The following is a 26480-nucleotide window of genomic DNA, read 5'->3' as shown; positions in this document are numbered from 1 at the left end:
TGGTTCGAGCCCACCCGGGGGCGTATAGAAACATTTTTATTTATAAAAGAAACAAAGCAAGTAACGAAATTCATCATATTAATGATCCTAAATTAAAAAATGGGAAGAAAAAAGATTTCACGATCAGTAATCATAATAATTCCTCTCTATAGCGAAACTAAGGAAACAATCAAGCCTCCGTGGCGCAATTGGTTAGCGCGTTCGGCTGTTAACCGAAAGGTTGGTGGTTCGAGCCCACCCGGGGGCGTATTGAAACATTTTTATTTATAAAAGAAACAAAGCAAGTAACGAAATTCATCATATTAATGATCCTAAATTAAAAAATGGGAAGAAAAAAACTTTCAAGATCAGTAATCATGATAATTCCTCTCTATAGCGAAACTAAGGAAACAAACAAGCCTCCGTGGCGCAATTGGCTAGCGCGTTCGGCTGTTAACCGAAAGGTTGGTGGTTCGAGCCCACCCGGGGGCGTATCGAAACACTTTTCTTTCCTTTTATAAAAGAAACATAGCAAGCAACGTAATTTCTTATACTAATTTAAAAATAACAGTAAAAAATGCGATGAATTTATTAATATATATTGATGTTTGAATTCCTTTTTTTTCACCAATCAACCAGAATATTTACTTTAACGAAAATTGTAAAATAATATAAGCAGATACTTTGATTTACACTTCGTTTACACATCGTGTCCTTTTATAGTTCATTTGTGCAAGTTAGACATTATTGCAGGAAAAACACTTTTACGATCACTGGTCAAGATAATTCCTTTCTACGGCGAAACTAAGCAACCTATCAAGCCTCCGTGGCGCAATCGGCTAGCGCGTTCGGCTGTTAGCCGAAAGGTTGGTGGTTCGAGCCCACCCGGGGGCGTATAGAAACATTTTTATTTATAAAAGAAACAAAGCAAGTAACGAAATTCATCATATTAATGATCCTAAATTAAAAAATGGGAAGAAAAAAACTTTCACTATCAGTAATCATGATAATTCCTCTCTATAGCGAAACTAAGAAAACAATCAATTCTCCGTGGTGCAATTGGCTAGCGCGTTCGGCTGTTAACCGAAAGGTTGGTGGTTCGAGCCCACCCGGGGGCGTATCGAAACACCTTTATTTTTTTTTATAATAGAAACATAGCAAGCAACGTAATTTCTTATATTAATCATGCTAATTTAAAAATAACAATAAAAAATGCGATGAATTAATTAATATATATCGATATTTGAATTTCTTTTTTTTTTCACCATCAACGCAAATACTTACTTTAGCGAAAATTGTGAAATATTATAAGCAGATACTTTGATTTACTCTTCGTTTACACATCGCGTCCCTTTATTGTTCATTTGTTAAAGTTAGACATTATTGCAGGAAAAAAACACTTTTACGATCACTGGTCAAGATAATTCCTTTCTACGGCGAAACTAAGGAAACAATCAAGCCTCCGTGGCGCAATTGGTTAGCGCGTTCGGATGTTAACCGAAAGGTTGGTGGTTCGAGCCCACCCGGGGGCGTATCGAAACACTTTTCTTTCCTTTTATAAAAGAAACATAGCAAGCAACGTAATTTCTTATACTAATTATGCTAGTTTAAAAATAACAGTAAAAAATGCGATGAATTTATTAATATATATTCATGTTTGAATTCCTTTTTTTTCACCAATCAATCAGAATATTTACTTTAACGAAAATTGTAAAATATTATAAGCAGATACTTTGATTTACACTTCGTTTACACATCGCGTCCTTTTATAGTTCATTTGTGCAAGTTAGACATTATTGCAGGAAAAACACTTTTACGATCACTGGTCAAGATAATTCCTTTCTACGGCGAAACTAAGCAACCTATCAAGCCTCCGTGGCGCAATCGGCTAGCGCGTTCGGCTGTTAACCGAAAGGTTGGTGGTTCGAGCCCACCCGGGGGCGTATTGAAACATTTTTATTTATAAAAGAAACAAAGCAAGTAACGAAATTCATCATATTAATGATCCTAAATTAAAAAATGGGAAGAAAAAAACTTTCAAGATCAGTAATCATGATAATTCCTCTCTATAGCGAAACTAAGGAAACAAACAAGCCTCCGTGGCGCAATTGGCTAGCGCGTTCGGCTGTTAACCGAAAGGTTGGTGGTTCGAGCCCACCCGGGGGCGTATCGAAACACTTTTCTTTCCTTTTATAAAAGAAACATAGCAAGCAACGTAATTTCTTATACTAATTTAAAAATAACAGTAAAAAATGCGATGAATTTATTAATATATATTGATGTTTGAATTCCTTTTTTTTCACCAATCAACCAGAATATTTACTTTAACGAAAATTGTAAAATAATATAAGCAGATACTTTGATTTACACTTCGTTTACACATCGTGTCCTTTTATAGTTCATTTGTGCAAGTTAGACATTATTGCAGGAAAAACACTTTTACGATCACTGGTCAAGATAATTCCTTTCTACGGCGAAACTAAGCAACCTATCAAGCCTCCGTGGCGCAATCGGCTAGCGCGTTCGGCTGTTAGCCGAAAGGTTGGTGGTTCGAGCCCACCCGGGGGCGTATAGAAACATTTTTATTTATAAAAGAAACAAAGCAAGTAACGAAATTCATCATATTAATGATCCTAAATTAAAAAATGGGAAGAAAAAAACTTTCAAGATCAGTAATCATGATAATTCCTCTCTATAGCGAAACTAAGGAAACAAACAAGCCTCCGTGGCGCAATTGGCTAGCGCGTTCGGCTGTTAACCGAAAGGTTGGTGGTTCGAGCCCACCCGGGGGCGTATCGAAACACTTTTCTTTCCTTTTATAAAAGAAACATAGCAAGCAACGTAATTTCTTATACTAATTTAAAAATAACAGTAAAAAATGCGATGAATTTATTAATATATATTGATGTTTGAATTCCTTTTTTTTCACCAATCAACCAGAATATTTACTTTAACGAAAATTGTAAAATAATATAAGCAGATACTTTGATTTACACTTCGTTTACACATCGTGTCCTTTTATAGTTCATTTGTGCAAGTTAGACATTATTGCAGGAAAAACACTTTTACGATCACTGGTCAAGATAATTCCTTTCTACGGCGAAACTAAGCAACCTATCAAGCCTCCGTGGCGCAATCGGCTAGCGCGTTCGGCTGTTAGCCGAAAGGTTGGTGGTTCGAGCCCACCCGGGGGCGTATAGAAACATTTTTATTTATAAAAGAAACAAAGCAAGTAACGAAATTCATCATATTAATGATCCTAAATTAAAAAATGGGAAGAAAAAAACTTTCACTATCAGTAATCATGATAATTCCTCTCTATAGCGAAACTAAGAAAACAATCAATTCTCCGTGGTGCAATTGGCTAGCGCGTTCGGCTGTTAACCGAAAGGTTGGTGGTTCGAGCCCACCCGGGGGCGTATCGAAACACCTTTATTTTTTTTTATAATAGAAACATAGCAAGCAACGTAATTTCTTATATTAATCATGCTAATTTAAAAATAACAATAAAAAATGCGATGAATTAATTAATATATATCGATATTTGAATTTCTTTTTTTTTTCACCATCAACGCAAATACTTACTTTAGCGAAAATTGTGAAATATTATAAGCAGATACTTTGATTTACACTTCGTTTACACATCGTGTCCTTTTATAGTTCATTTGTGCAAGTTAGACATTATTGCAGGAAAAACACTTTTACGATCACTGGTCAAGATAATTCCTTTCTACGGCGAAACTAAGCAACCTATCAAGCCTCCGTGGCGCAATCGGCTAGCGCGTTCGGCTGTTAACCGAAAGGTTGCTGGTTCGAGCCCACCCGGGGGCGTATAGAAACATTTTTATTTATAAAAGAAACAAAGCAAGTAACGAAATTCATCATATTAATGATCCTAAATTAAAAAATGGGAAGAAAAAAGATTTCACGATCAGTAATCATAATAATTCCTCTCTATAGCGAAACTAAGGAAACAATCAAGCCTCCGTGGCGCAATTGGTTAGCGCGTTCGGCTGTTAACCGAAAGGTTGGTGGTTCGAGCCCACCCGGGGGCGTATTGAAACATTTTTATTTATAAAAGAAACAAAGCAAGTAACGAAATTCATCATATTAATGATCCTAAATTAAAAAATGGGAAGAAAAAAACTTTCAAGATCAGTAATCATGATAATTCCTCTCTATAGCGAAACTAAGGAAACAATCAAGCCTCCGTGGCGCAATTGGCTAGCGCGTTCGGCTGTTAACCGAAAGGTTGGTGGTTCGAGCCCACCCGGGGGCGTATCGAAACACTTTTCTTTCCTTTTATAACAGAAACATAGCAAGCAACGTAATTTCTTATACTAATTATGCTAATTTAAAAATAACAGTAAAAAATGCGATGAATTTATTAATATATATTGATGTTTGAATTCCTTTTTTTTCACCAATCAAACAGAATATTTACTTTAACGAAAATTGTAAAATATTATAAGCAGATACTTTGATTTACACATCGTGTCCTTTTATAGTTCATTTGTGCAAGTTAGACATTATTGCAGGAAAAACACTTTTACGATCACTGGTCAAGATAATTCCTTTCTACGGCGAAACTAAGCAACCTATCAAGCCTCCGTGGCGCAATCGGCTAGCGCGTTCGGCTGTTAACCGAAAGGTTGGTGGTTCGAGCCCACCCGGGGGCGTATAGAAACATTTTTATTTATAAAAGAAACAAAGCAAGTAACGAAATTCATCATATTAATGATCCTAAATTAAAAAATGGGAAGAAAAAAACTTTCACTATCAGTAATCATGATAATTCCTCTCTATAGCGAAACTAAGGAAACAATCAATTCTCCGTGGTGCAATTGGCTAGCGCGTTCGGCTGTTAACCGAAAGGTTGGTGGTTCGAGCCCACCCGGGGGCGTACCGAAACACCTTTATTTTCTTTTATAATAGAAACATAGCAAGCAACGTAATTTCTTATATTAATCATGCTAATTTAAAAATAACAATAAAAAATGCGATGAATTAATTAATATATATCGATATTTGAATTTCTTTTTTTTCACCAATCAACCAGAATATTTACTTTAACGAAAATTGTAAAATATTATAAGCAGATACTTTGATTTACACTTCGTTTACACATCGTGTCCTTTTATAGTTCATTTGTGCAAGTTAGACATTATTGCAGGAAAAACACTTTTACGATCACTGGTCAAGATAATTCCTTTCTACGGCGAAACTAAGCAACCTATCAAGCCTCCGTGGCGCAATCGGCTAGCGCGTTCGGCTGTTAACCGAAAGGTTGGTGGTTCGAGCCCACCCGGGGGCGTATAGAAACATTTTTATTTATAAAAGAAACAAAGCAAGTAACGAAATTCATCATATTAATGATCCTAAATTCAAAAATGGGAAGAAAAAAGATTTCACGATCAGTAATCATAATAATTCCTCTCTATGGCGAAACTAAGGAAACAATCAAGCCTCCGTGGCGCAATTGGTTAGCGCGTTCGGCTGTTAACCGAAAGGTTGGTGGTTCGAGCCCACCCGGGGGCGTATTGAAACATTTTTATTTATAAAAGAAACAAAGCAAGTAACGAAATTCATCATATTAATGATCCTAAATTAAAAAATGGGAAGAAAAAAGATTTCACGATCAGTAATCATAATAATTCCTCTCTATAGCGAAACTAAGAAAACAATCAAGCCTCCGTGGCGCAATTGGTTAGCGCGTTCGGCTGTTAACCGAAAGGTTGGTGGTTCGAGCCCACCCGGGGGCGTATAGAAACATTTTTATTTATAAAAGAAACAAAGCAAGTAACGAAATTCATCATATTAATGATCCTAAATTCAAAAATGGGAAGAAAAAAGATTTCACGATCAGTAATCATAATAATTCCTCTCTATGGCGAAACTAAGGAAACAATCAAGCCTCCGTGGCGCAATTGGTTAGCGCGTTCGGCTGTTAACCGAAAGGTTGGTGGTTCGAGCCCACCCGGGGGCGTATTGAAACATTTTTATTTATAAAAGAAACAAAGCAAGTAACGAAATTCATCATATTAATGATCCTAAATTAAAAAATGGGAAGAAAAAAGATTTCACGATCAGTAATCATAATAATTCCTCTCTATAGCGAAACTAAGAAAACAATCAAGCCTCCGTGGCGCAATTGGTTAGCGCGTTCGGCTGTTAACCGAAAGGTTGGTGGTTCGAGCCCACCCGGGGGCGTATAGAAACATTTTTATTTATAAAAGAAACAAAGCAAGTAACGAAATTCATCATATTAATGATCCTAAATTCAAAAATGGGAAGAAAAAAGATTTCACGATCAGTAATCATAATAATTCCTCTCTATGGCGAAACTAAGGAAACAATCAAGCCTCCGTGGCGCAATTGGTTAGCGCGTTCGGCTGTTAACCGAAAGGTTGGTGGTTCGAGCCCACCCGGGGGCGTATTGAAACATTTTTATTTATAAAAGAAACAAAGCAAGTAACGAAATTCATCATATTAATGATCCTAAATTAAAAAATGGGAAGAAAGAAACTTTCAAGATCAGTAATCATGATAATTCCTCTCTATAGCGAAACTAAGGAAACAATCAAGGCTCCGTGGCGCAATTGGCTAGCGCGTTCGGCTGTTAACCGAAAGGTTGGTGGTTCGAGCCCACCCGGGGGCGTATCGAAACACCTTTATTTTCTTTTATAATAGAAACATAGCAAGCAACGTAATTTCTTATATTAATCATGCTAATTTAAAAATAACAATAAAAAATGCGATGAATAATTTAATATATATCGATATTTGAATTTTTTTTTTTTCACCATCAACGCAAATACTTACTTTAGCGAAAATTGTGAAATATTATAAGCAGATACTTTGATTTACTCTTCGTTTACACATCGCGTCCCTTTATTGTTCATTTGTTAAAGTTAGACATTATTGCAGAAAAAAAACACTTTTACGATCACTGGTCAAGATAATTCCTTTCTACGGTTCTACGGCGAAACTAAGGAAACAATCAAGACTCCGTGGAGCAATTGGTTAGCGCGTTCGGCTGTTAACCGAAAGGTTGGTGGTTCGAGCCCACCCGGGGGCGTATCGAAACACTTTTCTTTCCTTTTATAAAAGAAACATAGCAAGCAACGTAATTTCTTATACTAATTATGCTAGTTTAAAAATAACAGTAAAAAATGCGATGAATTTATTAATATATATTGATGTTTGAATTCCTTTTTTTTTAACCAATCAACCAGAATATTTACTTTAACGAAAATTGTAAAATATTATAAGCAGATACTTTGATTTACACTTCGTTTACACATCGTGTCCTTTTATAGTTCATTTGTGCAAGTTAGACATTATTGCAGGAAAAACACTTTTACGATCACTGGTCAAGATAATTCCTTTCTACGGCGAAACTAAGCAACATATCAAGCCTCCGTGGCGCAATCGGCTAGTGCGTTCGGCTGTTAACCGAAAGGTTGGTGGCTCGAGCCCACCCGGGGGCGTATAGAAACATTTTTATTTATAAAAGAAACAAAGCAAGTAACGAAATTCATCATATTAATGATCCTAAATTAAAAAATAGGAAGAAAAAAGATTTCACGATCAGTAATCATAATAATTCCTCTCTATAGCGAAACTAAGGAAACAATCAAGCCTCCGTGGCGCAATTGGTTAGCGCGTTCGGCTGTTAACCGAAAGGTTGGTGGTTCGAGCCCACCCGGGGGCGTATCGAAACATTTTTATTTATAAAAGAAACAAAGCAAGTAACGAAATTCATCATATAAATGATCCTAAATTAAAAAATGGGAAGAAAAAAGATTTCACGATCAGTAATCATAATAATTCCTCTCTATAGCGAAACTAAGGAAACAATCAAGCCTCCGTGGCGCAATTGGTTAGCGCGTTCGGCTGTTAACCGAAAGGTTGGTGGTTCGAGCCCACCCGGGGGCGTATCGAAACACTTTTCTTTCCTTTTATAAAAGAAACATAGCAAGCAACGTAATTTCTTATACTAATTATGCTAATTTAAAAATAACAGTAAAAAATGCGATGAATTTATTAATATATATTGATGTTTGAATTCCTTTTTTTTCACCAATCAACCAGAATATTTACTTTAACAAAAATTGTAAAATATTATAAGCAGATACTTTGATTTACACTTCGTTTACACATCGTGTCCTTTTATAGTTCATTTGTGCAAGTTAGACATTATTGCAGGAAAAACACTTTTACGATCACTGGTCAAGATAATTCCTTTCTACGGCGAAACTAAGCAACATATCAAGCCTCCGTGGCGCAATCGGCTAGTGCGTTCGGCTGTTAACCGAAAGGTTGGTGGCTCGAGCCCACCCGGGGGCGTATAGAAACATTTTTATTTATAAAAGAAACAAAGCAAGTAACGAAATTCATCATATTAATGATCCTAAATTAAAAAATGGGAAGAAAAAAGATTTCACGATCAGTAATCATAATAATTCCTCTCTATAGCGAAACTAAGGAAACAATCAAGCCTCCGTGGCGCAATTGGTTAGCGCGTTCGGCTGTTAACCGAAAGGTTGGTGGTTCGAGCCCACCCGGGGGCGTATTGAAACATTTTTATTTATAAAAGAAACAAAGCAAGTAACGAAATTCATCATATCAATGATCCTAAATTAAAAAATGGGAAGAAAAAAACTTTCAAGATCAGTAATCATGATAATTCCTCTCTATAGCGAAACTAAGGAAACAATCAAGCCTCCGTGGCGCAATTGGCTAGCGCGTTCGGCTGTTAACCGAAAGGTTGGTGGTTCGAGCCCACCCGGGGGCGTATCGAAACACTTTTCTTTCCTTTTATAACAGAAACATAGCAAGCAACGTAATTTCTTATACTAATTATGCTAGTTTAAAAATAACAGTAAAAAATGCGATGAATTTATTAATATATATTGATGTTTGAATTCCTTTTTTTTCACCAATAGACCAGAATATTTACTTTAACGAAAATTGTAAAATATTATAAGCAGATACTTTGATTTACACTTCGTTTACACATCGTGTCCTTTTATAGTTCATTTGTGCAAGTTAGACATTATTGCAGGAAAAACACTTTTACGATCACTGGTCAAGATAATTCCTTTCTACGGCGAAACTAAGCAACATATCAAGCCTCCGTGGCGCAATCGGCTAGCGCGTTCGGCTGTTAACCGAAAGGTTGGTGGCTCGAGCCCACCCGGGGGCGTATAGAAACATTTTTATTTATAAAAGAAACAAAGCAAGTAACGAAATTCATCATATTAATGATCCTAAATTAAAAAATGGGAAGAAAAAAGATTTCACGATCAGTAATCATAATAATTCCTCTCTATAGCGAAACTAAGGAAACAATCAAGCCTCCGTGGCGCAATTGGTTAGCGCGTTCGGCTGTTAACCGAAAGGTTGGTGGTTCGAGCCCACCCGGGGGCGTATTGAAACATTTTTAATTTATAAAAGAAACAAAGCAAGTAACGAAATTCATCATATTAATGATCCTAAATTAAAAAATGGGAAGAAAAAAACTTTCAAGATCAGTAATCATGATAATTCCTCTCTATAGCGAAACTAAGGAAACAATCAAGCCTCCGTGGCGCAATTGGCTAGCGCGTTCGGCTGTTAACCGAAAGGTTGGTGGTTCGAGCCCACCCGGGGGCGTATCGAAACACTTTTCTTTCCTTTTATAAAAGAAACATAGCAAGCAACGTAATTTCTTATACTAATTATGCTAATTTAAAAATAACAGTAAAAAATGCGATGAATTTATTAATATATATTGATGTTTGAATTCCTTTTTTTTCACCAATCAACCAGAATATTTACTTTAACGGAAATTGTAAAATATTATAAGCAGATACTTTGATTTACACTTCGTTTACACATCGTGTCCTTTTATAGTTCATTTGTGCAAGTTAGACATTATTGCAGGAAAAACACTTTTACGATCACTGGTCAAGATAATTCCTTTCTACGGCGAAACTAAGCAACATATCAAGCCTCCGTGGGGCAATCGGCTAGCGCGTTCGGCTGTTAACCGAAAGGTTGGTGGCTCGAGCCCACCCGGGGGCGTATAGAAACATTTTTATTTATAAAAGAAACAAAGCAAGTAACGAAATTCATCATATTAATGATCCTAAATTAAAAAATGGGAAGAAAAAAGATTTCACGATCAGTAATCATAATAATTCCTCTCTATAGCGAAACTAAGGAAACAATCAAGCCTCCGTGGCGCAATTGGTTAGCGTGTTCGGCTGTTAACCGAAAGGTTGGTGGTTCGAGCCCACCCGGGGGCGTATCGAAACACTTTTCTTTCCTTTTATAACAGAAACATAGCAAGCAACGTAATTTCTTATACTAATTATGCTAATTTAAAAATAACAGTAAAAAATGCGATGAATTTATTAATATATATTGATGTTTGAATTCCTTTTTTTTCACCAATCAACCAGAATATTTACTTTAACGGAAATTGTAAAATATTATAAGCAGATACTTTGATTTACACTTCGTTTACACATCGTGTCCTTTTATAGTTCATTTGTGCAAGTTAGACATTATTGCAGGAAAAACACTTTTACGATCACTGGTCAAGATAATTCCTTTCTACGGCGAAACTAAGCAATCTATCAAGCCTCCGTGGCGCAATCGGCTAGCGCGTTCGGCTGTTAACCGAAAGGTTGGTGGTTCGAGCCCACCCGGGGGCGTATAGAAACATTTTTATTCATAAAAGAAACAAAGCAAGTAACGAAATTCATCATATTAATGATCCTAAATTAAAAAATGGGAAGAAAAAAACTTTCACTATCAGTAATCATGATAATTCCTCTCTATAGCGAAACTAAGGAAACAATCAATTCTCCGTGGTGCAATTGGCTAGCGTGTTCGGCTGTTAACCGAAAGGTTGGTGGTTCGAGCCCACCCGGGGGCGTATCGAAACACCTTTGTTTTCTTTTATAATAGAAACATAGCAAGCAACGTAATTTCTTATATTAATCATGCTAATTTAAAAATAACAATAAAAAATGCGATGAATTAATTAATATATATCGATATTTGAATTTCTTTTTTTTTTTCACCATCAACGCAAATACTTACTTTAGCGAAAATTGTGAAATATTATAAGCAGATACTTTGATTTACTCTTCGTTTACACATCGCGTCCCTTTATTGTTCATTTGTTAAAGTTAGACATTATTGCAGGAAAAAAACACTTTTACGATCACTGGTCAAGATAATTCCTTTCTACGGCGAAACTAAGGAAACAATCAAGCCTCCGTGGCGCAATTGGTTAGCGCGTTCGGCTGTTAACCGAAAGGTTGGTGGTTCGAGCCCACCCGGGGGCGTATCGAAACACTTTTCTTTCCTTTTATAAAAGAAACATAGCAAGCAACGAAATTCATCATATTAATGATCCTAAATTAAAAAATGGGAAGAAAAAAGATTTCACGATCAGTAATCATAATAATTCCTCTCTATAGCGAAACTAAGGAAACAATCAAGCCTCCGTGGCGCAATTGGTTAGCGCGTTCGGCTGTTAACCGAAAGGTTGGTGGTTCGAGCCCACCCGGGGGCGTATTGAAACATTTTTATTTATAAAAGAAACAAAGCAAGTAACGAAATTCATCATATTAATGATCCTAAATTAAAAAATGGGAAGAAAAAAGATTTCACGATCAGTAATCATAATAATTCCTCTCTATAGCGAAACTAAGGAAACAATCAAGCCTCCGTGGCGCAATTGGTTAGCGCGTTCGGCTGTTAACCGAAAGGTTGGTGGTTCGAGCCCACCCGGGGGCGTATTGAAACATTTTTATTTATAAAAGAAACAAAGCAAGTAACGAAATTCATCATATTAATGATCCTAAATTAAAAAATGGGAAGAAAAAAACTTTCACTATCAGTAATCATGATAATTCCTCTCTATAGCGAAACTAAGGAAACAATCAATTCTCCGTGGTGCAATTGGCTAGCGCGTTCGGCTGTTAACCGAAAGGTTGGTGGTTCGAGCCCACCCGGGGGCGTATCGAAACACCTTTATTTTCTTTTATAATAGAAACATAGCAAGCAACGTAATTTCTTATATTAATCATGCTAATTTAAAAATAACAATAAAAAATGCGATGAATAATTTAATATATATCGATATTTGAATTTCTTTTTTTTTCCACCATCCAAATACTTACTTTAGCGAAAATTGTGAAATATTATAAGCAGATACTTTGATTTACTCTTCGTTTACACATCGCGTCCCTTTATTGTTCATTTGTTAAAGTTAGACATTATTGCAGAAAAAACATTTTTACGATCACTGGTCAAGATAATTCCTTTCTACGGCGAAACTAAGCAACCTATCAAGCCTCCGTGGCGCAATCGGATAGCGCGTTCGGCTGTTAACCGAAAGGTTGGTGGTTCGAGCCCACCCGGGGGCGTATCGAAACACTTTTCTTTCCTTTTATAAAAGAAACATAGCAAGCAACGTAATTTCTTATACTAATTATACTAGTTTAAAAATAACAGTAAAAAATGCGATGAATTTATTAATATATATTGATGTTTGAATTCCTTTTTTTTCACCAATCAACCAGAATATTTACTTTAACGAAAATTGTAAAATATTATAAGCAGATACTTTGATTTACACTTCGTTTACACATCGTGTCCTTTTATAGTTCATTTGTGCAAGTTAGACATTATTGCAGGAAAAACACTTTTACGATCACTGGTCAAGATAATTCCTATCTACGGCGAAACTAAGCAACATATCAAGCCCCCGTGGCGCAATCGGCTAGCGCGTTCGGCTGTTAACCGAAAGGTTGGTGGCTCGAGCCCACCCGGTGGCGTATAGAAACATTTTTATTTATAAAAGAAACAAAGCAAGTAACGAAATTCATCATATTAATGATCCTAAATTAAAAAATGGGAAGAAAAAAGATTTCACGATCAGTAATCATAAAAATTCCTCTCTATAGCGAAACTAAGGAAACAATCAAGCCTCCGTGGCGCAATTGGTTAGCGCGTTCGGCTGTTAACCGAAAGGTTGGTGGTTCGAGCCCACCCGGGGGCGTATTGAAACATTTTTAATTTATAAAAGAAACAAAGCAAGTAACGAAATTCATCATATTAATGATCCTAAATTAAAAAATGGGAAGAAAAAAACTTTCAAGATCAGTAATCATGATAATTCCTCTCTATAGCGAAACTAAGGAAACAATCAAGCCTCCGTGGCGCAATTGGCTAGCGCGTTCGGCTGTTAACCGAAAGGTTGGTGGTTCGAGCCCACCCGGGGGCGTATCGAAACACTTTTCTTTCCTTTTATAAAAGAAACATAGCAAGCAACGTAATTTCTTATACTAATTATGCTAGTTTAAAAATAACAGTAAAAAATGCGATGAATTTATTAATATATATTGATGTTTGAATTCCTTTTTTTTTAACCAATCAACCAGAATATTTACTTTAACGAAAATTGTAAAATATTATAAGCAGATACTTTGATTTACACTTCGTTTACACATCGTGTCCTTTTATAGTTCATTTGTGCAAGTTAGACATTATTGCAGGAAAAACACTTTTACGATCACTGGTCAAGATAATTCCTTTCTACGGCGAAACTAAGCAACATATCAAGCCTCCGTGGCGCAATCGGCTAGTGCGTTCGGCTGTTAACCGAAAGGTTGGTGGCTCGAGCCCACCCGGGGGCGTATAGAAACATTTTTATTTATAAAAGAAACAAAGCAAGTAACGAAATTCATCATATTAATGATCCTAAATTAAAAAATAGGAAGAAAAAAGATTTCACGATCAGTAATCATAATAATTCCTCTCTATAGCGAAACTAAGGAAACAATCAAGCCTCCGTGGCGCAATTGGTTAGCGCGTTCGGCTGTTAACCGAAAGGTTGGTGGTTCGAGCCCACCCGGGGGCGTATCGAAACATTTTTATTTATAAAAGAAACAAAGCAAGTAACGAAATTCATCATATAAATGATCCTAAATTAAAAAATGGGAAGAAAAAAGATTTCACGATCAGTAATCATAATAATTCCTCTCTATAGCGAAACTAAGGAAACAATCAAGCCTCCGTGGCGCAATTGGTTAGCGCGTTCGGCTGTTAACCGAAAGGTTGGTGGTTCGAGCCCACCCGGGGGCGTATCGAAACACTTTTCTTTCCTTTTATAAAAGAAACATAGCAAGCAACGTAATTTCTTATACTAATTATGCTAATTTAAAAATAACAGTAAAAAATGCGATGAATTTATTAATATATATTGATGTTTGAATTCCTTTTTTTTCACCAATCAACCAGAATATTTACTTTAACAAAAATTGTAAAATATTATAAGCAGATACTTTGATTTACACTTCGTTTACACATCGTGTCCTTTTATAGTTCATTTGTGCAAGTTAGACATTATTGCAGGAAAAACACTTTTACGATCACTGGTCAAGATAATTCCTTTCTACGGCGAAACTAAGCAACATATCAAGCCTCCGTGGCGCAATCGGCTAGTGCGTTCGGCTGTTAACCGAAAGGTTGGTGGCTCGAGCCCACCCGGGGGCGTATAGAAACATTTTTATTTATAAAAGAAACAAAGCAAGTAACGAAATTCATCATATTAATGATCCTAAATTAAAAAATGGGAAGAAAAAAGATTTCACGATCAGTAATCATAATAATTCCTCTCTATAGCGAAACTAAGGAAACAATCAAGCCTCCGTGGCGCAATTGGTTAGCGCGTTCGGCTGTTAACCGAAAGGTTGGTGGTTCGAGCCCACCCGGGGGCGTATTGAAACATTTTTATTTATAAAAGAAACAAAGCAAGTAACGAAATTCATCATATCAATGATCCTAAATTAAAAAATGGGAAGAAAAAAACTTTCAAGATCAGTAATCATGATAATTCCTCTCTATAGCGAAACTAAGGAAACAATCAAGCCTCCGTGGCGCAATTGGCTAGCGCGTTCGGCTGTTAACCGAAAGGTTGGTGGTTCGAGCCCACCCGGGGGCGTATCGAAACACTTTTCTTTCCTTTTATAACAGAAACATAGCAAGCAACGTAATTTCTTATACTAATTATGCTAGTTTAAAAATAACAGTAAAAAATGCGATGAATTTATTAATATATATTGATGTTTGAATTCCTTTTTTTTCACCAATAGACCAGAATATTTACTTTAACGAAAATTGTAAAATATTATAAGCAGATACTTTGATTTACACTTCGTTTACACATCGTGTCCTTTTATAGTTCATTTGTGCAAGTTAGACATTATTGCAGGAAAAACACTTTTACGATCACTGGTCAAGATAATTCCTTTCTACGGCGAAACTAAGCAACATATCAAGCCTCCGTGGCGCAATCGGCTAGCGCGTTCGGCTGTTAACCGAAAGGTTGGTGGCTCGAGCCCACCCGGGGGCGTATAGAAACATTTTTATTTATAAAAGAAACAAAGCAAGTAACGAAATTCATCATATTAATGATCCTAAATTAAAAAATGGGAAGAAAAAAGATTTCACGATCAGTAATCATAATAATTCCTCTCTATAGCGAAACTAAGGAAACAATCAAGCCTCCGTGGCGCAATTGGTTAGCGCGTTCGGCTGTTAACCGAAAGGTTGGTGGTTCGAGCCCACCCGGGGGCGTATTGAAACATTTTTAATTTATAAAAGAAACAAAGCAAGTAACGAAATTCATCATATTAATGATCCTAAATTAAAAAATGGGAAGAAAAAAACTTTCAAGATCAGTAATCATGATAATTCCTCTCTATAGCGAAACTAAGGAAACAATCAAGCCTCCGTGGCGCAATTGGCTAGCGCGTTCGGCTGTTAACCGAAAGGTTGGTGGTTCGAGCCCACCCGGGGGCGTATCGAAACACTTTTCTTTCCTTTTATAAAAGAAACATAGCAAGCAACGTAATTTCTTATACTAATTATGCTAATTTAAAAATAACAGTAAAAAATGCGATGAATTTATTAATATATATTGATGTTTGAATTCCTTTTTTTTCACCAATCAACCAGAATATTTACTTTAACGGAAATTGTAAAATATTATAAGCAGATACTTTGATTTACACTTCGTTTACACATCGTGTCCTTTTATAGTTCATTTGTGCAAGTTAGACATTATTGCAGGAAAAACACTTTTACGATCACTGGTCAAGATAATTCCTTTCTACGGCGAAACTAAGCAACATATCAAGCCTCCGTGGGGCAATCGGCTAGCGCGTTCGGCTGTTAACCGAAAGGTTGGTGGCTCGAGCCCACCCGGGGGCGTATAGAAACATTTTTATTTATAAAAGAAACAAAGCAAGTAACGAAATTCATCATATTAATGATCCTAAATTAAAAAATGGGAAGAAAAAAGATTTCACGATCAGTAATCATAATAATTCCTCTCTATAGCGAAACTAAGGAAACAATCAAGCCTCCGTGGCGCAATTGGTTAGCGTGTTCGGCTGTTAACCGAAAGGTTGGTGGTTCGAGCCCACCCGGGGGCGTATCGAAACACTTTTCTTTCCTTTTATAACAGAAACATAGCAAGCAACGTAATTTCTTATACTAATTATGCTAATTTAAAAATAACAGTAAAAAATGCGATGAATTTATTAATATATATTGATGTTTGAATTCCTTTTTTTTCACCAATCAACCAGAATATTTACTTTAACGGAAATTGTAAAATATTATAAGCAGATACTTTGATTTACACTTCGTTTACACATCGTGTCCTTTTATAGTTCATTTGTGCAAGTTAGACATTATTGCAGGAAAAACACTTTTACGATCACTGGTCAAGATAATTCCTTTCTACGGCGAAACTAAGCAATCTATCAAGCCTCCGTGGCGCAATCGGCTAGCGCGTTCGGCTGTTAACCGAAAGGTTGGTGGTTCGAGCCCACCCGGGGGCGTATAGAAACATTTTTATTCATAAAAGAAACAAAGCAAGTAACGAAATTCATCATATTAATGATCCTAAATTAAAAAATGGGAAGAAAAAAACTTTCACTATCAGTAATCATGATAATTCCTCTCTATAGCGAAACTAAGGAAACAATCAATTCTCCGTGGTGCAATTGGCTAGCGTGTTCGGCTGTTAACCGAAAGGTTGGTGGTTCGAGCCCACCCGGGGGCGTATCGAAACACCTTTGTTTTCTTTTATAATAGAAACATAGCAAGCAACGTAATTTCTTATATTAATCATGCTAATTTAAAAATAACAATAAAAAATGCGATGAATTAATTAATATATATCGATATTTGAATTTCTTTTTTTTTTTCACCATCAACGCAAATACTTACTTTAGCGAAAATTGTGAAATATTATAAGCAGATACTTTGATTTACTCTTCGTTTACACATCGCGTCCCTTTATTGTTCATTTGTTAAAGTTAGACATTATTGCAGGAAAAAAACACTTTTACGATCACTGGTCAAGATAATTCCTTTCTACGGCGAAACTAAGGAAACAATCAAGCCTCCGTGGCGCAATTGGTTAGCGCGTTCGGCTGTTAACCGAAAGGTTGGTGGTTCGAGCCCACCCGGGGGCGTATCGAAACACTTTTCTTTCCTTTTATAAAAGAAACATAGCAAGCAACGAAATTCATCATATTAATGATCCTAAATTAAAAAATGGGAAGAAAAAAGATTTCACGATCAGTAATCATAATAATTCCTCTCTATAGCGAAACTAAGGAAACAATCAAGCCTCCGTGGCGCAATTGGTTAGCGCGTTCGGCTGTTAACCGAAAGGTTGGTGGTTCGAGCCCACCCGGGGGCGTATTGAAACATTTTTATTTATAAAAGAAACAAAGCAAGTAACGAAATTCATCATATTAATGATCCTAAATTAAAAAATGGGAAGAAAAAAGATTTCACGATCAGTAATCATAATAATTCCTCTCTATAGCGAAACTAAGGAAACAATCAAGCCTCCGTGGCGCAATTGGTTAGCGCGTTCGGCTGTTAACCGAAAGGTTGGTGGTTCGAGCCCACCCGGGGGCGTATTGAAACATTTTTATTTATAAAAGAAACAAAGCAAGTAACGAAATTCATCATATTAATGATCCTAAATTAAAAAATGGGAAGAAAAAAACTTTCACTATCAGTAATCATGATAATTCCTCTCTATAGCGAAACTAAGGAAACAATCAATTCTCCGTGGTGCAATTGGCTAGCGCGTTCGGCTGTTAACCGAAAGGTTGGTGGTTCGAGCCCACCCGGGGGCGTATCGAAACACCTTTATTTTCTTTTATAATAGAAACATAGCAAGCAACGTAATTTCTTATATTAATCATGCTAATTTAAAAATAACAATAAAAAATGCGATGAATAATTTAATATATATCGATATTTGAATTTCTTTTTTTTTCCACCATCCAAATACTTACTTTAGCGAAAATTGTGAAATATTATAAGCAGATACTTTGATTTACTCTTCGTTTACACATCGCGTCCCTTTATTGTTCATTTGTTAAAGTTAGACATTATTGCAGAAAAAACATTTTTACGATCACTGGTCAAGATAATTCCTTTCTACGGCGAAACTAAGCAACCTATCAAGCCTCCGTGGCGCAATCGGATAGCGCGTTCGGCTGTTAACCGAAAGGTTGGTGGTTCGAGCCCACCCGGGGGCGTATCGAAACACTTTTCTTTCCTTTTATAAAAGAAACATAGCAAGCAACGTAATTTCTTATACTAATTATACTAGTTTAAAAATAACAGTAAAAAATGCGATGAATTTATTAATATATATTGATGTTTGAATTCCTTTTTTTTCACCAATCAACCAGAATATTTACTTTAACGAAAATTGTAAAATATTATAAGCAGATACTTTGATTTACACTTCGTTTACACATCGTGTCCTTTTATAGTTCATTTGTGCAAGTTAGACATTATTGCAGGAAAAACACTTTTACGATCACTGGTCAAGATAATTCCTATCTACGGCGAAACTAAGCAACATATCAAGCCCCCGTGGCGCAATCGGCTAGCGCGTTCGGCTGTTAACCGAAAGGTTGGTGGCTCGAGCCCACCCGGTGGCGTATAGAAACATTTTTATTTATAAAAGAAACAAAGCAAGTAACGAAATTCATCATATTAATGATCCTAAATTAAAAAATGGGAAGAAAAAAGATTTCACGATCAGTAATCATAAAAATTCCTCTCTATAGCGAAACTAAGGAAACAATCAAGCCTCCGTGGCGCAATTGGTTAGCGCGTTCGGCTGTTAACCGAAAGGTTGGTGGTTCGAGCCCACCCGGGGGCGTATTGAAACATTTTTAATTTATAAAAGAAACAAAGCAAGTAACGAAATTCATCATATTAATGATCCTAAATTAAAAAATGGGAAGAAAAAAACTTTCAAGATCAGTAATCATGATAATTCCTCTCTATAGCGAAACTAAGGAAACAATCAAGCCTCCGTGGCGCAATTGGCTAGCGCGTTCGGCTGTTAACCGAAAGGTTGGTGGTTCGAGCCCACCCGGGGGCGTATCGAAACACTTTTCTTTCCTTTTATAAAAGAAACATAGCAAGCAACGTAATTTCTTATACTAATTATGCTAGTTTAAAAATAACAGTAAAAAATGCGATGAATTTATTAATATATATGGATGTTTGAATTCCTTTTTTTTCACCAATCAACCAGAATATTTACTTTAACGAAAATTGTAAAATATTATAAGCAGATACTTTGATTTACACTTCGTTTACACATCGTGTCCTTTTATAGTTCATTTGTGCAAGTTAGACATTATTGCAGGAAAAACACTTTTACGATCACTGGTCAAGATAATTCCTTTCTACGGCGAAACTAAGCAACCTATCAAGCCTCCGTGGCGCAATCGGCTAGCGCGTTCGGCTGTTAACCGAAAGGGTGGTGGTTCGAGCCCACCCGGGGGCGTATAGAAACATTTTTATTTATAAAAGAAACAAAGCAAGTAACGAAATTCATCATATTAATGATCCTAAATTAAAAAATGGGAAGAAAAAAGATTTCACGATCAGTAATCATAATAATTCCTCTCTATAGCGAAACTAAAGAAACAATCAAGCCTCCGTGGCGCAATTGGGTAGCGCGTTCGGCTGTTAACCGAAAGGTTGGTGGTTCGAGCCCACCCGGGGGCGTATTCAAACATTTTTATTTATAAAAGAAACAAAGCAAGTAACGAAATTCATCATATTAATGATCCTAAATTAAAAAATGGGAAGAAAAAAGATTTCACGATCAGTAATCATAATAATTCCTCTCTATAGCGAAACTAAGGAAACAATCAAGCCTCCGTGGCGCAATTGGTTAGCGCGTTCGGCTGTTAACCGAAAGGTTGGTGGTTCGAGCCCACCCGGGGGCGTATTGAAACATTTTTATTTATAAAAGAAACAAAGCAAGTAACGAAATTCATCATATTAATGATCCTAAATTAAAAAATGGGAAGAAAAAAACTTTCAAGATCAGTAATCATGATAATTCCTCTCTATAGCGAAACTAAGGAAACAATCAAGCCTCCGTGGCGCAATTGGCTAGCGCGTTCGGCTGTTAACCGAAAGGTTGGTGGTTCGAGCCCACCCGGGGGCGTATCGAAACACCTTTATTTTCTTTTATAATAGAAACATAGCAAGCAACGTAATTTCTTATATTAATCATGCTAATTTAAAAATAACAATAAAAAATGCGATGAATAATTTAATATATATCGATATTTGAATTTCTTTTTTTTTTCACCATCAACGCAAATACTTACTTTAGCGAAAATTGTGAAATATTATAAGCAGATACTTTGATTTACTCTTCGTTTACACATCGCGTCCCTTTATTGTTCATTTGTTAAAGTTAGACATTATTGCAGAAAAAACACTTTTACGATCACTGGTCAAGATAATTCCTTTCTACGGCGAAACTAAGCAACCTATCAAGCCTCCGTGGCGCAATCGGCTAGCGCGTTCGGCTGTTAACCGAAAGGTTGGTGGTTCGAGCCCACCCGGGGGCGTATCGAAACACTTTTCTTTCCTTTTATAAAAGAAACATAGCAAGCAACGTAATTTCTTATACTAATTATACTAGTTTAAAAATAACAGTAAAAAATGCGATGAATTTATTAATATATATTGATGTTTGAATTCCTTTTTTTTCACCAATCAACCAGAATATTTACTTTAACGAAAATTGTAAAATATTATAAGCAGATACTTTGATTTACACTTCGTTTACACATCGTGTCCTTTTATAGTTCATTTGTGCAAGTTAGACATTATTGCAGGAAAAACACTTTTACGATCACTGGTCAAGATAATTCCTATCTACGGCGAAACTGAGCAGCATATCAAGCCCCCGTGGCGCAATCGGCTAGCGCGTTCGGCTGTTAACCGAAAGGTTGGTGGCTCGAGCCCACCCGGTGGCGTATAGAAACATTTTTATTTATAAAAGAAACAAAGCAAGTAACGAAATTCATCATATTAATGATCCTAAATTAAAAAATGGGAAGAAAAAAGATTTCACGATCAGTAATCATAATAATTCCTCTCTATAGCGAAACTAAGGAAACAATCAAGCCTCCGTGGCGCAATTGGTTAGCGCGTTCGGCTGTTAACCGAAAGGTTGGTGGTTCGAGCCCACCCGGGGGCGTATTGAAACATTTTTAATTTATAAAAGAAACAAAGCAAGTAACGAAATTCATCATATTAATGATCCTAAATTAAAAAATGGGAAGAAAAAAACTTTCAAGATCAGTAATCATGATAATTCCTCTCTATAGCGAAACTAAGGAAACAATCAAGCCTCCGTGGCGCAATTGGTTAGCGCGTTCGGCTGTTAACCGAAAGGTTGGTGGTTCGAGCCCACCCGGGGGCGTATTGAAACATTTTTATTTATAAAAGAAACAAAGCAAGTAACGAAATTCATCATATTAATGATCCTAAATTAAAAAATGGGAAGAAAAAAACTTTCAAGATCAGTAATCATGATAATTCCTCTCTATAGCGAAACTAAGGAAACAATCAAGCCTCCGTGGCGCAATTGGCTAGCGCGTTCGGCTGTTAACCGAAAGGTTGGTGGTTCGAGCCCACCCGGGGGCGTATCGAAACACCTTTATTTTCTTTTATAATAGAAACATAGCAAGCAACGTAATTTCTTATATTAATCATGCTAATTTAAAAATAACAATAAAAAATGCGATGAATAATTTAATATATATCGATATTTGAATTTCTTTTTTTTTTTCACCATCAACGCAAATACTTACTTTAGCGAAAATTGTGAAATATTATAAGCAGATACTTTGATTTACTCTTCGTTTACACATCGCGTCCCTTTATTGTTCATTTGTTAAAGTTAGACATTATTGCAGAAAAAACACTTTTACGATCACTGGTCAAGATAATTCCTTTCTACGGCGAAACTAAGCAACCTATCAAGCCTCCGTGGCGCAATCGGCTAGCGCGTTCGGCTGTTAACCGAAAGGTTGGTGGTTCGAGCCCACCCGGGGGCGTATCGAAACACTTTTCTTTCCTTTTATAAAAGAAACATAGCAAGCAACGTAATTTCTTATACTAATTATACTAGTTTAAAAATAACAGTAAAAAATGCGATGAATTTATTAATATATATTGATGTTTGAATTCCTTTTTTTTCACCAATCAACCAGAATATTTACTTTAACGAAAATTGTAAAATATTATAAGCAGATACTTTGATTTACACTTCGTTTACACATCGTGTCCTTTTATAGTTCATTTGTGCAAGTTAGACATTATTGCAGGAAAAACACTTTTACGATCACTGGTCAAGATAATTCCTATCTACGGCGAAACTAAGCAACATATCAAGCCCCCGTGGCGCAATCGGCTAGCGCGTTCGGCTGTTAACCGAAAGGTTGGTGGCTCGAGCCCACCCGGTGGCGTATAGAAACATTTTTATTTATAAAAGAAACAAAGCAAGTAACGAAATTCATCATATTAATGATCCTAAATTAAAAAATGGGAAGAAAAAAGATTTCACGATCAGTAATCATAATAATTCCTCTTTATAGCGAAACTAAGGAAACAATCAAGCCTCCGTGGCGCAATTGGTTAGCGCGTTCGGCTGTTAACCGAAAGGTTGGTGGTTCGAGCCCACCCGGGGGCGTATTGAAACATTTTTAATTTATAAAAGAAACAAAGCAAGTAACGAAATTCATCATATTAATGATCCTAAATTAAAAAATGGGAAGAAAAAAACTTTCAAGATCAGTAATCATGATAATTCCTCTCTATAGCGAAACTAAGGAAACAATCAAGCCTCCGTGGCGCAATTGGCTAGCGCGTTCGGCTGTTAACCGAAAGGTTGGTGGTTCGAGCCCACCCGGGGGCGTATCGAAACACTTTGCTTTCCTTTTATAAAAGAAACATAGCAAGCAACGTAATTTCTTATACTAATTATGCTAATTTAAAAATAACAGTAAAAAATGCGATGAATTTATTAATATATATTGATGTTTGAATTCCTTTTTTTTCACCAATCAACCAGAATATTTACTTTAACGAAAATTGTAAAATATTATAAGCAGATACTTTGATTTACACTTCGTTTACACATCGTGTCCTTTTATAGTTCATTTGTGCAAGTTAGACATTATTGCAGGAAAAACACTTTTACGATCACTGGTCAAGATAATTCCTTTCTACGGCGAAACTAAGCAACATATCAAGCCTCCGTGGCGCAATCGGCTAGCGCGTTCGGCTGTTAACCGAAAGGTTGGTGGCTCGAGCCCACCCGGGGGCGTATAGAAACATTTTTATTTATAAAAGAAACAAAGCAAGTAACGAAATTCATCATATTAATGATCTTAAATTAAAAAATGGGAAGAAAAAAGATTTCACGATCAGTAATCATAATAATTCCTCTCTATAGCGAAACTAAGGAAACAATCAAGCTTCCGTGGCGCAATTGGTTAGCGCGTTCGGCTGTTAACCGAAAGGTTGGTGGTTCGAGCCCACCCGGGGGCGTATTGAAACATTTTTATTTATAAAAGAAACAAAGCAAGTAACGAAATTCATCATATTAATGATCCTAAATTAAAAAATGGGAAGAAAAAAACTTTCAAGATCAGTAATCATGATAATTCCTCTCTATAGCGAAACTAAGGAAACAATCAAGCCTCCGTGGCGCAATTGGCTAGCGCGTACGGCTGTTAACCGAAAGGTTGGTGGTTCGAGCCCACCCGGGGGCGTATCGAAACACTTTTCTTTCCTTTTATAAAAGAAACATAGCAAGCAACGTAATTTCTTATACTAATTATGCTAATTTAAAAATAACAGTAAAAAATGCGATGAATTTATTAATATATATTGATGTTTGAATTCCTTTTTTTTCACCAATCAACCAGAATATTTACTTTAACGAAAATTGTAAAATATTATAAGCAGATACTTTGATTTACACTTCGTTTACACATCGTGTCCTTTTATAGTTCATTTGTGCAAGTTAGACAATATTGCAGGAAAAACACTTTTACGATCACTGGTCAAGATAATTCCTTTCTACGGCGAAACTAAGCAAGCTATCAAGCCTCCGTGGCGCAATCGGCTAGCGCGTTCGGCTGTTAACCGAAAGGTTGGTGGTACGAGCCCACCCGGGGGCGTATAGAAACATTTTTATTTATAAAAGAAACAAAGCAAGTAACGAAATTCATCATATTAATGATCCTAAATTAAAAAATGGGAAGAAAAAAACTTTCACTATCAGTAATCATGATAATTCCTCTCTATAGCGAAACTAAGGAAACAATCAATTCTCCGTGGTGCAATTGGCTAGCGCGTTCGGCTGTTAACCGAAAGGTTGGTGGTTCGAGCCCACCCGGGGGCGTATCGAAACACCTTTATTTTCTTTTATAATAGAAAAATAGCAAGCAACGTAATTTCTTATATTAATCATGCTAATTTAAAAATAACAATAAAAAATGCGATGAATTAATTAATATATATCGATATTTGAATTTCTTTTTTTTTCCACCATCAACGCAAATACTTACTTTAGCGAAAATTGTGAAATATTATAAGCAGATACTTTGATTTACTCTTCGTTTACACATCGCGTCCCTTTATTGTTCATTTGTTAAAGTTAGACATTATTGCAGGAAAAAAACACTTTTACGATCACTGGTCAAGATAATTCCTTTCTACGGCGAAACTAAGGAAACAATCAAGCCTCCGTGGCGAAATTGGTTAGCGCGTTCGGCTGTTAACCGAAAGGTAGGTGGTTCGAGCCCACCCGGGGGCGTATCGAAACACTTTTCTTTCCTTTTATAAAAGAAACATAGCAAGCAACGTAATTTCTTATACTAATTATGCTAATTTAAAAATAACAGTAAAAAATGCGATGAATTTATTAATATATATTGATGTTTGAATTCCTTTTTTTTTCACCAATCAACCAGAATATTTACTTTAACGAAAATTGTAAAATATTATAAGCAGATACTTTGATTTACACTTCGTTTACACATCGTGTCCTTTTATAGTTCATTTGTGCAAGTTAGACAATATTGCAGGAAAAACACTTTTACGATCACTGGTCAAGATAATTCCTTTCTACGGCGAAACTAAGCAAGCTATCAAGCCACCGTGGCGCAATCGGCTAGCGCGTTCGGCTGTTAACCGAAAGGTTGGTGGTACGAGCCCACCCGGGGGCGTATAGAAACATTTTTATTTATAAAAGAAACAAAGCAAGTAACGAAATTCATCATATTAATGATCCTAAATTAAAAAATGGGAAGAAAAAAACTTTCACTATCAGTAATCATGATAATTCCTCTCTATAGCGAAACTAAGGAAACAATCAATTCTCCGTGGTGCAATTGGCTAGCGCGTTCGGCTGTTAACCGAAAGGTTGGTGGTTCGAGCCCACCCGGGGGCGTATCGAAACACCTTTATTTTCTTTTATAATAGAAAAATAGCAAGCAACGTAATTTCTTATATTAATCATGCTAATTTAAAAATAACAATAAAAAATGCGATGAATTAATTAATATATATCGATATTTGAATTTCTTTTTTTTTCCACCATCAACGCAAATACTTACTTTAGCGAAAATTGTGAAATATTATAAGCAGATACTTTGATTTACTCTTCGTTTACACATCGCGTCCCTTTATTGTTCATTTGTTAAAGTTAGACATTATTGCAGGAAAAAAACACTTTTACGATCACTGGTCAAGATAATTCCTTTCTACAGCGAAACTAAGGAAACAATCAAGCCTCCGTGGCGCAATTGGTTAGCGCGTTCGGCTGTTAACCGAAAGGTAGGTGGTTCGAGCCCACCCGGGGGCGTATCGAAACACTTTTCTTTCCTTTTATAAAAGAAACATAGCAAGCAACGTAATTTCTTATACTAATTATGCTAATTTAAAAATAACAGTAAAAAATGCGATGAATTTATTAATATATATTGATGTTTGAATTCCTTTTTTTTCACCAATCAACCAGAATATTTACTTTAACGAAAATTGTAAAATATTATAAG

At 36.1% G+C, this 26480-nt stretch overlaps 1 protein-coding gene and 45 non-coding genes across 46 annotated transcripts in view; 45 read left to right on the top strand and 1 right to left on the bottom strand.

Annotated features, from left to right (window-relative positions):
* The window catches only part of LOC107439618 (uncharacterized), a 315949-nt gene that overhangs the window by 174436 nt on the left and 115033 nt on the right, over positions 1-26480 (bottom strand). The gene's annotated exons all lie outside the window — the stretch shown is intronic.
* Positions 174-247, top strand: TRNAN-GUU (transfer RNA asparagine (anticodon GUU)). Its single transcript has one exon. It is a non-coding gene; the product is annotated as a tRNA-Asn (tRNA).
* Positions 398-471, top strand: TRNAN-GUU (transfer RNA asparagine (anticodon GUU)). The gene has a single exon. It is a non-coding gene; the product is annotated as a tRNA-Asn (tRNA).
* Positions 2073-2146, top strand: TRNAN-GUU (transfer RNA asparagine (anticodon GUU)). The gene has a single exon. It is a non-coding gene; the product is annotated as a tRNA-Asn (tRNA).
* TRNAN-GUU (transfer RNA asparagine (anticodon GUU)) lies at positions 2699-2772 on the top strand. The gene has a single exon. It is a non-coding gene; the product is annotated as a tRNA-Asn (tRNA).
* Positions 3961-4034, top strand: TRNAN-GUU (transfer RNA asparagine (anticodon GUU)). The gene has a single exon. It is a non-coding gene; the product is annotated as a tRNA-Asn (tRNA).
* Positions 4185-4258, top strand: TRNAN-GUU (transfer RNA asparagine (anticodon GUU)). The gene has a single exon. It is a non-coding gene; the product is annotated as a tRNA-Asn (tRNA).
* On the top strand, positions 5444-5517 carry TRNAN-GUU (transfer RNA asparagine (anticodon GUU)). Its single transcript has one exon. It is a non-coding gene; the product is annotated as a tRNA-Asn (tRNA).
* TRNAN-GUU (transfer RNA asparagine (anticodon GUU)) lies at positions 5668-5741 on the top strand. Its single transcript has one exon. It is a non-coding gene; the product is annotated as a tRNA-Asn (tRNA).
* TRNAN-GUU (transfer RNA asparagine (anticodon GUU)) lies at positions 5892-5965 on the top strand. Its single transcript has one exon. It is a non-coding gene; the product is annotated as a tRNA-Asn (tRNA).
* Positions 6116-6189, top strand: TRNAN-GUU (transfer RNA asparagine (anticodon GUU)). The gene has a single exon. It is a non-coding gene; the product is annotated as a tRNA-Asn (tRNA).
* Positions 6340-6413, top strand: TRNAN-GUU (transfer RNA asparagine (anticodon GUU)). Its single transcript has one exon. It is a non-coding gene; the product is annotated as a tRNA-Asn (tRNA).
* Positions 7620-7693, top strand: TRNAN-GUU (transfer RNA asparagine (anticodon GUU)). The gene has a single exon. It is a non-coding gene; the product is annotated as a tRNA-Asn (tRNA).
* Positions 7844-7917, top strand: TRNAN-GUU (transfer RNA asparagine (anticodon GUU)). Its single transcript has one exon. It is a non-coding gene; the product is annotated as a tRNA-Asn (tRNA).
* Positions 8479-8552, top strand: TRNAN-GUU (transfer RNA asparagine (anticodon GUU)). The gene has a single exon. It is a non-coding gene; the product is annotated as a tRNA-Asn (tRNA).
* Positions 8703-8776, top strand: TRNAN-GUU (transfer RNA asparagine (anticodon GUU)). The gene has a single exon. It is a non-coding gene; the product is annotated as a tRNA-Asn (tRNA).
* On the top strand, positions 9338-9411 carry TRNAN-GUU (transfer RNA asparagine (anticodon GUU)). The gene has a single exon. It is a non-coding gene; the product is annotated as a tRNA-Asn (tRNA).
* TRNAN-GUU (transfer RNA asparagine (anticodon GUU)) lies at positions 9563-9636 on the top strand. The gene has a single exon. It is a non-coding gene; the product is annotated as a tRNA-Asn (tRNA).
* Positions 10198-10271, top strand: TRNAN-GUU (transfer RNA asparagine (anticodon GUU)). Its single transcript has one exon. It is a non-coding gene; the product is annotated as a tRNA-Asn (tRNA).
* Positions 11248-11321, top strand: TRNAN-GUU (transfer RNA asparagine (anticodon GUU)). Its single transcript has one exon. It is a non-coding gene; the product is annotated as a tRNA-Asn (tRNA).
* Positions 11478-11551, top strand: TRNAN-GUU (transfer RNA asparagine (anticodon GUU)). The gene has a single exon. It is a non-coding gene; the product is annotated as a tRNA-Asn (tRNA).
* On the top strand, positions 11702-11775 carry TRNAN-GUU (transfer RNA asparagine (anticodon GUU)). The gene has a single exon. It is a non-coding gene; the product is annotated as a tRNA-Asn (tRNA).
* Positions 12969-13042, top strand: TRNAN-GUU (transfer RNA asparagine (anticodon GUU)). The gene has a single exon. It is a non-coding gene; the product is annotated as a tRNA-Asn (tRNA).
* TRNAN-GUU (transfer RNA asparagine (anticodon GUU)) lies at positions 13194-13267 on the top strand. The gene has a single exon. It is a non-coding gene; the product is annotated as a tRNA-Asn (tRNA).
* TRNAN-GUU (transfer RNA asparagine (anticodon GUU)) lies at positions 13830-13903 on the top strand. Its single transcript has one exon. It is a non-coding gene; the product is annotated as a tRNA-Asn (tRNA).
* On the top strand, positions 14054-14127 carry TRNAN-GUU (transfer RNA asparagine (anticodon GUU)). Its single transcript has one exon. It is a non-coding gene; the product is annotated as a tRNA-Asn (tRNA).
* Positions 14689-14762, top strand: TRNAN-GUU (transfer RNA asparagine (anticodon GUU)). Its single transcript has one exon. It is a non-coding gene; the product is annotated as a tRNA-Asn (tRNA).
* On the top strand, positions 14913-14986 carry TRNAN-GUU (transfer RNA asparagine (anticodon GUU)). The gene has a single exon. It is a non-coding gene; the product is annotated as a tRNA-Asn (tRNA).
* TRNAN-GUU (transfer RNA asparagine (anticodon GUU)) lies at positions 15548-15621 on the top strand. Its single transcript has one exon. It is a non-coding gene; the product is annotated as a tRNA-Asn (tRNA).
* Positions 15773-15846, top strand: TRNAN-GUU (transfer RNA asparagine (anticodon GUU)). The gene has a single exon. It is a non-coding gene; the product is annotated as a tRNA-Asn (tRNA).
* Positions 16408-16481, top strand: TRNAN-GUU (transfer RNA asparagine (anticodon GUU)). The gene has a single exon. It is a non-coding gene; the product is annotated as a tRNA-Asn (tRNA).
* Positions 17458-17531, top strand: TRNAN-GUU (transfer RNA asparagine (anticodon GUU)). Its single transcript has one exon. It is a non-coding gene; the product is annotated as a tRNA-Asn (tRNA).
* TRNAN-GUU (transfer RNA asparagine (anticodon GUU)) lies at positions 17688-17761 on the top strand. Its single transcript has one exon. It is a non-coding gene; the product is annotated as a tRNA-Asn (tRNA).
* TRNAN-GUU (transfer RNA asparagine (anticodon GUU)) lies at positions 17912-17985 on the top strand. The gene has a single exon. It is a non-coding gene; the product is annotated as a tRNA-Asn (tRNA).
* On the top strand, positions 19179-19252 carry TRNAN-GUU (transfer RNA asparagine (anticodon GUU)). The gene has a single exon. It is a non-coding gene; the product is annotated as a tRNA-Asn (tRNA).
* On the top strand, positions 19404-19477 carry TRNAN-GUU (transfer RNA asparagine (anticodon GUU)). Its single transcript has one exon. It is a non-coding gene; the product is annotated as a tRNA-Asn (tRNA).
* On the top strand, positions 20039-20112 carry TRNAN-GUU (transfer RNA asparagine (anticodon GUU)). Its single transcript has one exon. It is a non-coding gene; the product is annotated as a tRNA-Asn (tRNA).
* On the top strand, positions 20263-20336 carry TRNAN-GUU (transfer RNA asparagine (anticodon GUU)). The gene has a single exon. It is a non-coding gene; the product is annotated as a tRNA-Asn (tRNA).
* TRNAN-GUU (transfer RNA asparagine (anticodon GUU)) lies at positions 20487-20560 on the top strand. Its single transcript has one exon. It is a non-coding gene; the product is annotated as a tRNA-Asn (tRNA).
* Positions 21534-21607, top strand: TRNAN-GUU (transfer RNA asparagine (anticodon GUU)). The gene has a single exon. It is a non-coding gene; the product is annotated as a tRNA-Asn (tRNA).
* On the top strand, positions 21759-21832 carry TRNAN-GUU (transfer RNA asparagine (anticodon GUU)). Its single transcript has one exon. It is a non-coding gene; the product is annotated as a tRNA-Asn (tRNA).
* TRNAN-GUU (transfer RNA asparagine (anticodon GUU)) lies at positions 21983-22056 on the top strand. The gene has a single exon. It is a non-coding gene; the product is annotated as a tRNA-Asn (tRNA).
* TRNAN-GUU (transfer RNA asparagine (anticodon GUU)) lies at positions 23031-23104 on the top strand. The gene has a single exon. It is a non-coding gene; the product is annotated as a tRNA-Asn (tRNA).
* TRNAN-GUU (transfer RNA asparagine (anticodon GUU)) lies at positions 23256-23329 on the top strand. Its single transcript has one exon. It is a non-coding gene; the product is annotated as a tRNA-Asn (tRNA).
* On the top strand, positions 23891-23964 carry TRNAN-GUU (transfer RNA asparagine (anticodon GUU)). Its single transcript has one exon. It is a non-coding gene; the product is annotated as a tRNA-Asn (tRNA).
* Positions 26214-26287, top strand: TRNAN-GUU (transfer RNA asparagine (anticodon GUU)). The gene has a single exon. It is a non-coding gene; the product is annotated as a tRNA-Asn (tRNA).

The sequence above is a fragment of the Parasteatoda tepidariorum genome, chromosome 9, assembly GCF_982258835.1.
Source record: "Parasteatoda tepidariorum strain Cologne lab strain chromosome 9, Ptep-v5.0, whole genome shotgun sequence".
In the NCBI taxonomy this organism is placed as follows: Eukaryota; Metazoa; Arthropoda; class Arachnida; order Araneae; family Theridiidae; genus Parasteatoda; species Parasteatoda tepidariorum.
This window is presented reverse-complemented; position numbering and strand designations above follow the sequence as displayed.